Source organism: Sinohyriopsis cumingii, chromosome 6 (genome assembly GCF_028554795.1).
Source record: "Sinohyriopsis cumingii isolate HCF-2022 chromosome 6, ASM2855479v2, whole genome shotgun sequence".
Taxonomy (NCBI): domain Eukaryota; kingdom Metazoa; phylum Mollusca; class Bivalvia; order Unionida; family Unionidae; genus Sinohyriopsis; species Sinohyriopsis cumingii.
The window spans coordinates 163241401-163254861 of NC_142966.1; the positions used below are offsets into that span (position 1 = coordinate 163241401).

Here is a 13461-nt window from a genome sequence, read left to right on the forward strand (position 1 = left end):
TCTACATATATTAAAACTCGCCTTCGTAGAGAAGTTTCTAGCATGACTTTTGACAATGACAGCACATGTACAAAATGAACATAAGAAAAACAAACGCTAGAAATGCAGCCAGTTTGGTGGGGATGGGGGATGAACACTGAAACATAATATCATGCAAGTGATTTTTATTGGCAGGCAAGGCTATATTAGAACCTACTTCCCTATAAAGACCACTTTCAGCTAGCATTGTAATTGCTGGGCCTATCAATACACAATGGAGACAATAAAAGATTTCATTTTCAAACAAACTGTTTGGAAAAAGTTATAATTTTTATTAGCATACAGATTATCCAGACAGAGAAAATATTATTTTTAGTATATAGATGTTTAGGTCAAAGACATTTCTTATTTAATTACCTGTGACCATTGGCAATTGGAAGGGCTTTTATGTTCAGCTTGGTGGCAGTAATTGTACATGTATCATGTTGTATTAGGTGGGGCAGCTAAAATATTGCAGATAGCAGCATTGATCCAAAATGTTTCAGAACCAACTGCTTTGATTTTACACAAATTTGTGGACCTCTACTATTTTTCATTCATGTAATTAATCTGCAAAATTTCACAATTTTGTAACCATTAGGAAACATTTTCTTATGTAAATGAGCAAGGTGTGACTTGGATCAGATTTCAGTCTGAAAACCTAGACAAAATCTCTACAATAAAGTCCAGTAATGTCAAGAATCAATAGCACCAACCTTGTCTGCAGCAGTAGTTTTAATCAGATTGTGAGAAGCATAGAGTACCAACAGGAAAAGGTACTTTAAAATACTGTGTAACATTATATTGGTACTAATACACTAAAATAATGCAGTTTATCACAAGAATTTACAGCTGATGAATATACCATGAAAGCTGTTTTGTAAGGACAAGGATTTTAAGCTGTCCTATTATATCACCATGGGAATGCTTACATTTTTGTTTTGAAGGCTAATAGATTACAGGGCAACAGCGTGGTGGATCTTTTAGGATTGGCAGCTTAATGTCGTGTAGATGACTGATAAATAAGGACAAGACGTACCATACAGTGTAAATAATCATTGTCAAAGTGTTACTCCTTTGAAGTATGTAAAAACAACAAAACATTGTATTTTCTGCAACTTTATTACCATCATTTACAGAAAAAAATTTCTTGTTTTTATTTAATGACACTTGAATACATTATTGGCTATATCATGCCAAGGAAATGTGAGCAGAGTGCCTTTCTCAAAGACACACAGCAGCATCAATTCAATGAACTTCAAGTTGTGATGAAAATTACCCATTCAAAAAAAAAGTTTATTCTCTCATTATGCATGCATGTAGATAATTATGTACTAGATTTGCTCGCTTATGAATCCAACTGCAAACTGCACAGACCCAGATCTGCCAGCACATCAAGCGACAGCAGATCTCGGTCTTTGTAGTTTGTTGGGAGTAATCAGTAGAACAAATAAAATAGACCCTGATCTGCAAGTGTATTATGCTTTGACAGATCATGATCTTTGTTATTTGCAGTTTGACTCGTCTTATAAGCAACTACATATGGTAACCATTTATTAGGGTTCTCTCCCATTTTATTATAATGCACAGCCAGATAGCAATATCTTGAATATCAGATAGCCTAGAAACTATCAGTTAAATCCTAACTGGATGGTACAGATTTTATCTGGATAATCAATATGAATTCTCTGTATGGTATATAAACCCAGACGGGTATGCTTTTTCAAGCTGGTTCATTATCTTTCATGCTGTAATAAATCCCTGTATTTTTGCAGACCTCCATTTTGCACTCGGATGGCATCAGTATTTGTCATTTAAACATTAAAGCTTCTAAAAACTGATTACTGTGAGATCAAATTCAAGCTCCAGTGATGTTGAATTGTCATGCCCAGTTACACATGTTCATTGGTACACATCTACATTGGTACACATCTTACACAGGTTAAGTTTCACATTTAGGTCACTGTTGGATTATTTGTGTTCCACAAAAAAATGTCTTCTGGAATTTTCACCAGTCCATAAGTCTAAATGAGATTCTGTTATGGCCCTTTGTCAGTTTACCTTGTTCGTTGTCCATCATCTATTGCACATCAATCAGTCAGCAATTGTTTGTTCCCATTCTGGAGTCCATATTCAAAGTTCAATTTTCATCAGGCATGGAAATATATGTCTATATCATCATAATCTAGTAAACTTTTAATAATGAGTGAGATCCATGCATATTATTTAGATGATCTTGCATCCGATTGGCTAACTTTGTCACCACAATGAAGGCCATTTTTCAGATCCAATTTGGAACAAACTGGAATAGATGCTTATATTATTCAGTTCTTAGATAAGCTTATTAATGAGCAAGATATACACTTGTAATAATGATTTGATCTTGCATCTGATTGGCTGAGCTTGTTGCCACTCAGGAGGCCATATTTCTAATCCAATTTTGATCAAACTTAGTCCATTACTTGTATACTTAAGATCTTATACAATAAAGACCGTGATATATGCATGCTAATGAGGTGATCTTGCATCTGATTGGCCAAGCCAGGTTCTTTCTCCACCAGTTATATTGGACACCATTTATAGCCTATCTTGTGCTTAGAAAGGGTGTTAAACCCAAAACAACAACAGCTGTTGAAATAAAACTCAATAACCATCATTTGATAGAAAGCTTCTGGAAATGAAAGCCATTCGAGTTCAGACAAGTATTGCTAATGCACTCTCAAGTATGGCTGCCATTACTAAAAATAGAAAGCCCTATAAATTGAAATTGCCTTTTCAAAAGCTGCAAATGGAATTTGTGAAAATGGGACAGAATGCATTCTGTCATCAATGCCTTAAGACTAAATACAAATATTCATTACCAAGTGTCAGAGCTATGACACATGCAAAAGCAAATTTCATTGTTCAGGACTTGCATCCATGCAGCATTGTACTAAACATGGGCTTCTTAAAACAGGCTGTACCTGAGACATGGGTGTTAAATATTTCTGAAGTTTTGTTGTTCTGTGTTAATGAATGGGGAACAGTTCCATCCAGTTCTCTAATGGTAACTGATAATGTTTCAAACCTGGCTGTAGCATAATAATAATAATAATAATAATAACAAGAATAATAACAACTTTATTTAAAGAAGCTCATTTGGTCAACTGACCCATCTTTCATGAGGCCTTATACAATTGTGCACACATACAGCTTGTATTTTCCAGTACAAGATATTGTCTGTCATGATGCCATGTAGTTTTTCATTTTCAGACTGTTGTATATCCATTCCTTTTATCATTACTTTGAAGTCATCTTACTCAGCTACTCTTGTTCAACTTCTGTGATCATGGCTTCTGATTTGGCTGCATGTATCTTAATACCATTGGGCTCACACCAGTTATTTATTTAACAAAATCTTGATTTAATTTAGTGCTAATCTCGTGGTCTTTTGATCCAATATCTTGTCATCTGCAAACATGTTAGTGGTGAATAGCTCAGTGTGATATGGTAAATCGTTGATATACAGCCTCAGAAGCAGAATGTCCCCCACATATTGGCTGCTATGCACGTGTATTAAATGTAGCTGCCCAGAAAACTTGGAAAATCAATGCTGTCAGCAGACATATTGGCAGGACCAGAAGAATTGTCAGCTTTTTTTTTACCATGGTACTGTTGCTGAGGAATACCGTAGACTAAATGATCATTAGGTCTTAAACAAGGTAATAGAAAAAAGTAAAATCATCAGGTTTAGTAAAATTCAAGAAACTATTTATTTCCCTAAAATGAAAATTCAAATGACAGAGTATTGTGACTTTAATCCCAAATAATTCTAAATGTCCTATCAGAAGTCCGACAAGTGTAAAATGTTCCAAATGAATTTGAATAGTCTTGAATGTCTTGATGTATCACTGGTAAAATCCAGAATGTCATTTAATGAGTCCTCAATAATCCCGAAGTAGAGTTTTAGTCCAAAAAATCAGTAAGCACTTGTATTTCCAGTGAATAATGTCAGTAAAATTTCTCCAAAAATTCCTGAACACAGCTACAAACTCTGATCCGAGAGTCTGAGTGGTCTAAAGCACTTTCCGTTACGGATCACTGCCATCTCACCTCTCTGTGGGTTCGAGTCTCAGATTTGGCCAATGTGAGTATCTGATAAAGCTTGCCAATAGCTTCTCATTAGTCAGTGGTACTTTCTGGGTTTTTTCCCAGGTTCTTCCTCCATTATTAATACTGGCCACGATGTACAACCTATTGGGTGCTGAAAAATGACATTAAACCCTACAACATAAACAACAACAACAAACTCTGATCATAGATTCCCAAAGAATGATAATGGAACAGGAATGATTAATCATTTACCTAACCTCTATTTATATACACATTCATACTTTACCTACATATTAGTCATCCTGATGGAAAAGTTTACTAGCTTCTGAACAAGCTCAGACACAACTTAAATTGTAGTAAACATGTTCACAAATGGCCATTACCATAAAGTAAAATCTACAGCCATTGACAAAGTTAAGCAGCAGTCTGTACTGAATGTTGATGTGCTACTATTTTTCTGGAAAAACATGACAGTGCCGTAATGTCTTCTTGTCTTATGCTATAAACTCTAGACTTTGATGAGCTCAGTTAAGAGATTTTGTTTGGGTACCATGCTTTTCTTGAAAATGCTTATCTGTGGATCTGTTGTTTCAGAAACAGATATACTGACATGATTGAGACCAGATCCAAGTTTGTCGAATTGTGAAAGGACTTAGTTTCCTCTAGTCACATGAAATATTTAGTGTTCTCACTTGTTTTCTTATTTCATGTTGTTTTGGTGGGGTGGGGGGGTTTACTGATTGACAATGTTGCAAAGTTTACATGAAAACACCCCAACTCATGGAATTTTTGGTGGAACAGAAAGCAAGTTGTTATTTTTTTCAAATTGTATTACATATAAGGGAATTGTACAATATTTCAATACAGAATAAGCAAAATTAACTTTTGAAACATAAATGCTGTCAATGACCAGTACCTATGCTCTATATCACAATACAGGTATGCAATATTGCAATGGTTTTTTCTTCTTTTCGACAACACATTCAGAACTCAAAAGTTAAAATGCACAATGCAGACACCGCTCTGGTGGTCTGATGGTTATAGCATCTGCCTCAGATGCGGGAGGTTACAAGTTCAAATGCCGGCTGAGTCATACCAAAGACTTATAAAAATGGTACTAACAGCTGCCTCGCTTGGTGCTCAGCATTACGAGGTTAGTGTTGGGACTGATGGGCCTGGTATCAGAATAAGGTGACTGGTTTGGACATCATGCTACATGTCTACGGTTTGAAGTCCCAGTGCCAGACGTCACTCTAAACTGCCACACTGCAGACATCGTAGCGATATGACTGAAAAATTGTTAAAACTACATTAAAAATGCAAATCACATGCAATGCAGAGAACCAGATCTGCTGTAACATAATGCACCTGCAGATCAGGGTCTTTGTTATTTATTCAGTTCTAGACCAAAGTTGAATCACAGACTATTTCATTATTTTTTTGTTACCAAAGAAATAAATGTAGGGATTTTAATGCTATAAATGATTTTTATGTTAATTAGCACTAATCCCTCAATAGACCCTGAAAACTCTTTATGTCCAGTGATGGATGTCGGCATGCAGTAACTGTACATTAACAGTTATACTAATATGTATGCTAGTATTTGAAATAGCCAATTATTGCTCAATCTACATGTTGATTTCAGTGTAGTGAAACTTTTAAATTCAAGGTGTAAAAATAACATTTTTCCAAAGAAGAAAACTGATCATTTATAATCTATTATACAAAATCATAATCCAATGCTAATTAACTATCATACCGCTATACAGCACCTCAAAACCATTTAAAGCCATCAGATACAGTGGGTATTACAGCACCTCAGAACCATTTAAAGCCATCAGATACAGTGGGTATTACAGCACCTCATCACCATTTAAAGCCATCATACACAGTGGGTATTACAGCACCTCATCACCATTTAAAGCCATCAGATACAGTGGGTATTACAGCACCTCAGAACCATTTAAAGCCATCATACACAGTGGGTATTACAGCACCTCAGAACCATTTAAAGCCATCAGATACAGTGGGTATTACGGCACATCAACACCATTTAAAGCCATCAGATACAGTGGGTATTACAGCACCTCATCACCATTTAAAGCCATCAGATACAGTGGGTATTACAGCACCTCATCACCATTTAAAGCCATCAGATACAGTGGGTATTACAGCACCTCATCACCATTTAAAGCCATCAGATACAGTGGGTATTACAGCACCTCATCACCATTTAAAGCCATCATACACAGTGGGTATTACAGCACCTCATCACCATTTAAAGCCATCAGATACAGTGGGTATTACAGCACCTCAAAACCATTTAAAGCCATCAGATACAGTGGGTATTACAGCACCTCAGAACCATTTAAAGCCATCAGATACAGTGGGTATTACGGCACATCAACACCATTTAAAGCCATCAGATACAGTGGGTATTACAGCACCTCAAAACCATTTAAAGCCATCAGATACAGTGGGTATTACAGCACCTCAAAACCATTTAAAGGCATCAGATACAGTAGGGATTACAGCACATCAACACCATTTAAAGCCATCAGATACAGTAGGGATTACAGCACATCAACACCATTTAAAGCCATCAGATACAGTGGGTATTACAGCACCTCAGAACCATTTAAAGCCATCAGATACAGTGGGTATTACAGCACCTCAGAACCATTAGATACAGCAGAGATTACAGCACCTCAGCACCATTAAAAGCCATCAGCTAGTGTTGATTACAACGGCCCATCACCAGTAAAATTCATCAGTTTCAATAGGGATTACAGTTCCTTATCACTATTAAAAGCCATCAGATATAGTGGGGATTACAGTACCTTATCACTATTAAAAGCCATCAGATATAGTGGGGATTACAGTACCTTATCACCATTAAAAGCCATCAGATATAGTGGGGATTACAGTACCTTATCACCATTAAAAGCCATCAGATATAGTGGGGATTACAGTACCTTATCACCATTAAAAGCCATCAGATATAGTGGGGATTACAGTACCTTATCACCATTAAAAGCCATCAGATATAGTGGGGATTACAGTACCTTATCACCATTAAAAGCCATCAGATATAGTGGGGATTACAGTACCTTATCACCATTAAAAGCCATCAGATATAGTGGGGATTACAGTACCTTGTCACCATTAAAAGCCATCAGATATAGTGGGGATTACAGTACCTTGTCACCATTAAAAGCCATCAGATATAGTGGGGATTACAGTACCTTGTCACCATTAAAAGCCATCAGATATAGTGGGGATTACAGTACCTTGTCACCATTAAAAGCCATCAGATATAGTGGGGATTACAGTACCTTGTCACCATTAAAAGCCATCAGATATAGTGGGGATTACAGTACCTTGTCACCATTAAAAGCCATCAGATATAGTGGGGATTACAGTACCTTGTCACCATTAAAAGCCATCAGATATAGTGGGGATTACAGTTCCTTGTCACCATTAAAAGCCATCAGATATAGTGGGGATTACAGTACCTTGTCACCATTAAAAGCCATCAGATATAGTGGGGATTACAGTACCTTATCACCATTAAAAGCCATCAGATATAGTGGGGATTACAGTACCTTATCACCATTAAAAGCCATCAGATATAGTGGGGATTACAGTACCTTATCACCATTAAAAGCCATCAGATATAGTGGGGATTACAGTACCTTATCACCATTAAAAGCCATCAGATATAGTGGGGATTACAGTACCTTATCACCATTAAAAGCCATCAGATATAGTGGGGATTACAGTACCTTATCACCATTAAAAGCCATCAGATATAGTGGGGATTACAGTTCCTTATCACTATTAAAAGCCATCAGATATAGTGGGGATTACAGTACCTTATCACTATTAAAAGCCATTACAGTACCTCAACATCATTGAAAACCATATATATTAGAAACTCCGGGGATTACAGCCCTTCACATTACTAAAATCCATCAAATATAGCAGGAAATGTATCCCATAATGCAATTGAAAGCCATCAAATTGAGTGGCCGAGTGGTCTAAAGCACTCACCGTTTCAGATCACTGCCATCTCGCCTCTGTTGGCATGGGTTCAAAAATCTCAGAATAAGCAAACATGGGTATATGAGAAAGCTTGCCAGTAGTTTCTCGAGGGTCGGTGGTTCTTTGCATATTTTTCCAGTGTTCTTCCTCCACCAGTTATACTGGCCACCATATATCACCTATCTTTTGCTGAGCTTGTTGTGATCCTACAACAACAGCAACAGCACCCAATAACACTATTGAAAGCCATCAAATATTGTTGGAATTCTACCCCATAAACTGTTGAAAGCCATCAAATATTGTTGGAATTCTACCCCATAAACTGTTGAAAGCCATCAAATAGAGTGGGAATTCTACCCCATAAACTATTGAAAGCCATCAAATAAAGTGGGAATTCTGCCCCATGACGCTATTGAAAGCCATCAAATTGAGTGGGAATTCTACCCCATAACACTTGAAAGCCATCAAAAAGAGTGGGAATTGTAAGCCATAACACTAATGAAAGCCTTCATATTGAATGGGAATTCTACCCCATAAACTATTGAAAGCCATCAAATCGAGTGGGAATTCTACCCCATAACACTTGAAAGCCATCAAACTGAATGGGAATTCTACCCCTTAACACTTGAAAGCCATCAAAAAGAGTGGGAATTGTAAGCCATAACACTACTGAAAGCCTTCATATTGAATGGGAATTCTACCCCATAAACTATTGAAAGCCATCAAATCGAGTGGGAATTCTACCCCCTTAACACTTGAAAGTCGTCAAAAAGAGTGGGAATTATATGCCATACCACTATTGAAGGCCATCAAAAAGAGCGGGGGTGGGTGGGCCGAGTGGTCTAAAGCGCTCTCCGTTACGGATCACTGCCATCTCACCTCTGTCTGTGTGGGTTTGATTCTCAGATTCAGCTAATGTGGGTATGTGAGAAAGCTTGCCAGTAGCTTCTCGTGGGTCAGTGGTTCTTTCCAGGATTTTCCCGGGTTCTTCCTCCACCATTAATACTGGCCACCATGTATAGCCTATCGTGTGCTGAAAAATGGCGTTAAACCCTACAACAACAACAACAACAAAAAGAGCAGGAATTGTATGCCATAACACTATTGAAAGCCATCCGATACATTGGGGATTATGGTACCTCATAACATTCTTTGCAGGGAAGATGTCATATTCTGCAGAACCCAGTTTATTTTTAGCTCACCTCTAAGAATTAGGGGAGAGCTATTGAACTGCCTTCATAAATCATTCTTTCTAAATCCTAAGCAACAAGTTCTTTCCACACCGTATACACATTGTCATTGATGGAATTCATCAGGAGTACTACACCTTCAACATTGTTATCATGTACTTACCTACAATGTTCTACACATGTTCACTACTACTATTTGTATGAATCCTGTATGTACCCATGCTTAAACCCTTGTGCATATTTTACTGTATCAATGGATCAGTTGTCTAGTTTTTAATAGCATTTGTTGTCTAAAGAAACTTCATTCGACCAAAATAGGATTCTTATTTAAATAAAGTCATTATTATTATTATTATTATTATTATTAATATTATCACAAAGTCTATCACTTTGAGTCATATATTGTACTTCACTATCATAAATTGTTTTTGGTTCATTGATCAAGCTCTGTTCATGCTAGAAACATAAAAAGCTTATGATTGTATGCTTCTCTGATAGTGCTACATCCTTACAACAAAAGAAGGTCACTGTGACCAATATTTCACACTTAACTGACATAGGATTACATGCTGAGCTTGTGATCAAAAAAGTCTTTTTAAAATCCTGTAGACATACTCGTATAACTAGATTCATAAAAATTGGTGATGGGATGCATCTTGACAAATGTAATGGGCATATTAAGAAACCAACACCATGACCCATATTTCATACTTCAACAACATGGGTTAGATTTGTTGTTTTAAGTTTGTTTCACAGGAACTGTCCGTGCTAGAATCTTTAAATGATTGTGTATATCACATCACTGCATATATATGTGTATATCATATACATCACTGCAAGTATCCCACTTATATAACAATAGATGACCACATATTTTACTGACTCACAGTAGGTTATGGTTATGTGTTTGCATTTAGCCAATATCAGTTAGGGGTTTTTGGCACCCTGTATTTATGCTGTTACACCTAGATTCATGAAACTTGCAGGGGAGATGCATCCTGACGAGTACTGAGCCCCCATCATAAAAGTAGGCCATAGACTTGTTATGCATGCTTCACTGTTTCTTTAAAATTTTCTATTTAAAGAGTATCTCTCCATCTCCAAGCAAGAATCATCAAACTGCATGAAACCTGGCACTGCACACTTGTTACAAATGTGGGTCACTAACCCATATGCCATGCTTCTTTGTCTTCTCATCCCATGTTCCTTTTGGTGTTAACACACTTAGAAAGAAAGGTCACTCTGACCACATTTTGCATTTTAATGACTTGGGTTAAGTTTTTGCATTTACCTCTTGGCTTATTGTTTTTTTGCATGTTTATTAAAATGTTAATGTTGGTAAGGATATAAATTTGTCAAAATAATTTTTCTTATAATAGGGGCCAACAGGTCATTGTCAAGATCAAGTTAGAATTTATTTTTTGCACAATTCCAAAAGCTGCTGGAGACTACTTAAAGCTTGATAGAATATACTGTGTAGTCATTGATTGCACTCTGATTGGCTCACCAGGTCGTAAGGCCAAGTAAGCATACAGTATAGCCCTTTGTCCATCATGCATTGATCCACATCTATCAAGAGTCATATGTTCATGAGCAATTGTTATTTTCAGCTTCCCAGAAATTATTAAAACATTTCAACAATTAGCAGAATGCATCCTACAATGAATGCCTTTCAGATATATACATCAATGATGCCGCCATGCACCTTAGTCATTACATAAGAGACCCTGATGTCAGGTGATTTACTATCCAGTTTTGGACATTATCCCTTTGCTAACCAAAGGTCATGTTTGTATTTTAAGAGCAACAAATTAGTTCCAAACACATAGCTCCATTACTTTGTTAATTTTCATGACTTACTGAAGTCAGTCTATTATATCTTTTGGAAGTGATTTTAAACTAAGTACAGTAGAACCTGTCTTGAAAGACCACCCCTTCTGCCCAAAAAAATATGATCTCTCAAGACAGGTGATCTTTCGTGATAGGTCATAGCACTATATAACCATTAAATCTGTGCAAGCAAACCTGGTCTTTCAAGACAGGTGGTCTTTCATAGCAGTGGTCTCACAAGACAGGTTTTACTGTACAGGTTTTTCAAAAAAAGTGGTTTTGCAAGGCTGATGTTTATTGGATGACTTCTCGTCAAATCTTCATTTTCAGAGGTGCCTAGTTTTGCACATTGTAAGCTTTTAAATTTTACGATGGTCATAAATAAAAATGGTCTGACATTTGTTATGGCAGCCATCCTGAAAATTATGTTATCACAGCTCCACTTGAACAGAAAGCCATATTGATATGGGGTTTTCACCAGACTTCTTATGATGTCCAGGTGATCTGAAATGAAAATGGTACCAATATGATGTCCAATATGTCTTCCACAGTGACCATCTTGAAAACCTTGTTATCACTACTACTCCTGAATGATGGACATATCAACATGGGGTTTTCACTAAAAGACTTCTTGTTATGTGTAGTTGATGCAGAATCAAAATGGCACCTATCTGGCGTCCATTGTGACTTCCATAACATCTATCTTTAAAACCTTGTTATCACTTCTCTTCCTAAATGGAAAGTCATATTGACCTGGGCATTTCACCATTAAGTGTTTCATTTTTTTCTAGACCAATTTAGACTTCATGCAAATCTTGTTATCTCTGATCCTTGTGAACAGATGCTCATACTGATTTGGGATTATCACCAAAAGACTTATGATATCTGGTTGGTCCTAAGATTGAAAATGAGGCTAATCTTGCATCCAATATGGTCACTGTACTGGCAATCTTTCAGGAACATGAAGCCAAACACTGTTGAAATTTTGGATGGAATGGGGTTTATATAGTAAGTTTTGACCACATATTTGGGGGATTTTGTTTCCTGCCTTTTTATATACCGCCATGTCGGCCTATTCTGCAGGTCGGGTGATTCTGCACAACAATACATCATTTCTATAAACATTTAATGACATGCTATTTTGGGTCAAAAATCCATTTTGTGTCCAGAAAGAAGAATCAAACATTAATTAAGAAAAGTGATATTAATAAAGTGTACAAAAATATCCTACATTTAGACTCGAAATGCACATAAAAATGTGATTTCTAAATGGCAACGTGAAGACCAATTCCATGACCTTCTTGAACATGTAACCCAGAAAATTTGATTTACCATGCATCTTTTAGAATCATACAAATAAATACATTATATAAAAGATGAAAATGTGTACCTTAAAGCAAAACTATTTTAATCCCAGTTTCCAATTTTGCAAGAAGTTGTCCCACACGTACAAAATCGTCTGCTACCCAATGTGTCTACTTGCCACTAGAACATAAATTCTCAACAAAATTCCCTGGCATATAGTCTGTTTCTAAATTCTGTAGTAATTTTTCCCAATCAACAAGACATTGTAAACACATTACATCCTATTCATTGTTGTTTCTCTTCCACATAACAGCTTATTTTTCATAAAATTTTGGACTTTGCTAACTTTTTTACAAGATCAGTTTAGTTTGCTTAATATCTCTTGCCATTTATTGGCATTTTTACGTTGAATTTTGTAAAACTAGCTATAAATCTAACCTAATTTTACTCGACTGAATTGCTGACAGAAACAGTCCAATATATTTGATTTCTATCGCAAGAAAAAGCTATGCGCAGAATAGGCCGACATATCGCGAGTCAGGAAAACAGGGTGGTGGTATCCATTGTATCCAAAATTAATATTATTTTGAACAGAATATTCTGGGGACAATTGCATCTTTTCAAATGGTAAGCATTGCTGTATTTTATTTTTGTCAATCGCTCGAATTCGGTATGCGTTTTGCTTCGATATTGGAAATTAAAACCTTAGTTGCACAGAAATGCCTGACGGCAGTGTACATTTTACAGAATTTTGACATCTTATCATTTTATATTTTATCTTGTAGTACGCTGCATGCATTTATCTAGAAGGTTTTATGTCCCAACCATTTTTTTGCCATTATTAATGATTATGTATTTAGAACATTTTGGGGTTTTTTGGCACCATGTTACCATTATTATGGTGAGGTGCTGAAAAATGTTACATATATACATATACATAGCCATCTTGAAAATCATGTTATTGCCATTTCTTCAGAATGGA

At 36.3% G+C, this 13461-nt stretch overlaps 1 protein-coding gene and 1 long non-coding RNA gene across 2 annotated transcripts in view; one reads left to right on the top strand and one right to left on the bottom strand.

The window, feature by feature from the left end:
- LOC149798442 (ubiquitin carboxyl-terminal hydrolase isozyme L3-like) overlaps positions 1–13461 on the top strand; it is a 100396-nt gene that overhangs the window by 33000 nt on the left and 53935 nt on the right. The window lies entirely within an intron of this gene.
- LOC149798443 (uncharacterized) overlaps positions 1270–13461 on the bottom strand; it is a 68010-nt gene continuing 55818 nt past the window's right edge. Inside the window, exon 4 of the long non-coding RNA XR_016422017.1 lies at positions 1270–5399. This is a non-coding gene — a long non-coding RNA (uncharacterized LOC149798443). The remainder of the gene's footprint in view (positions 5400–13461) is intronic.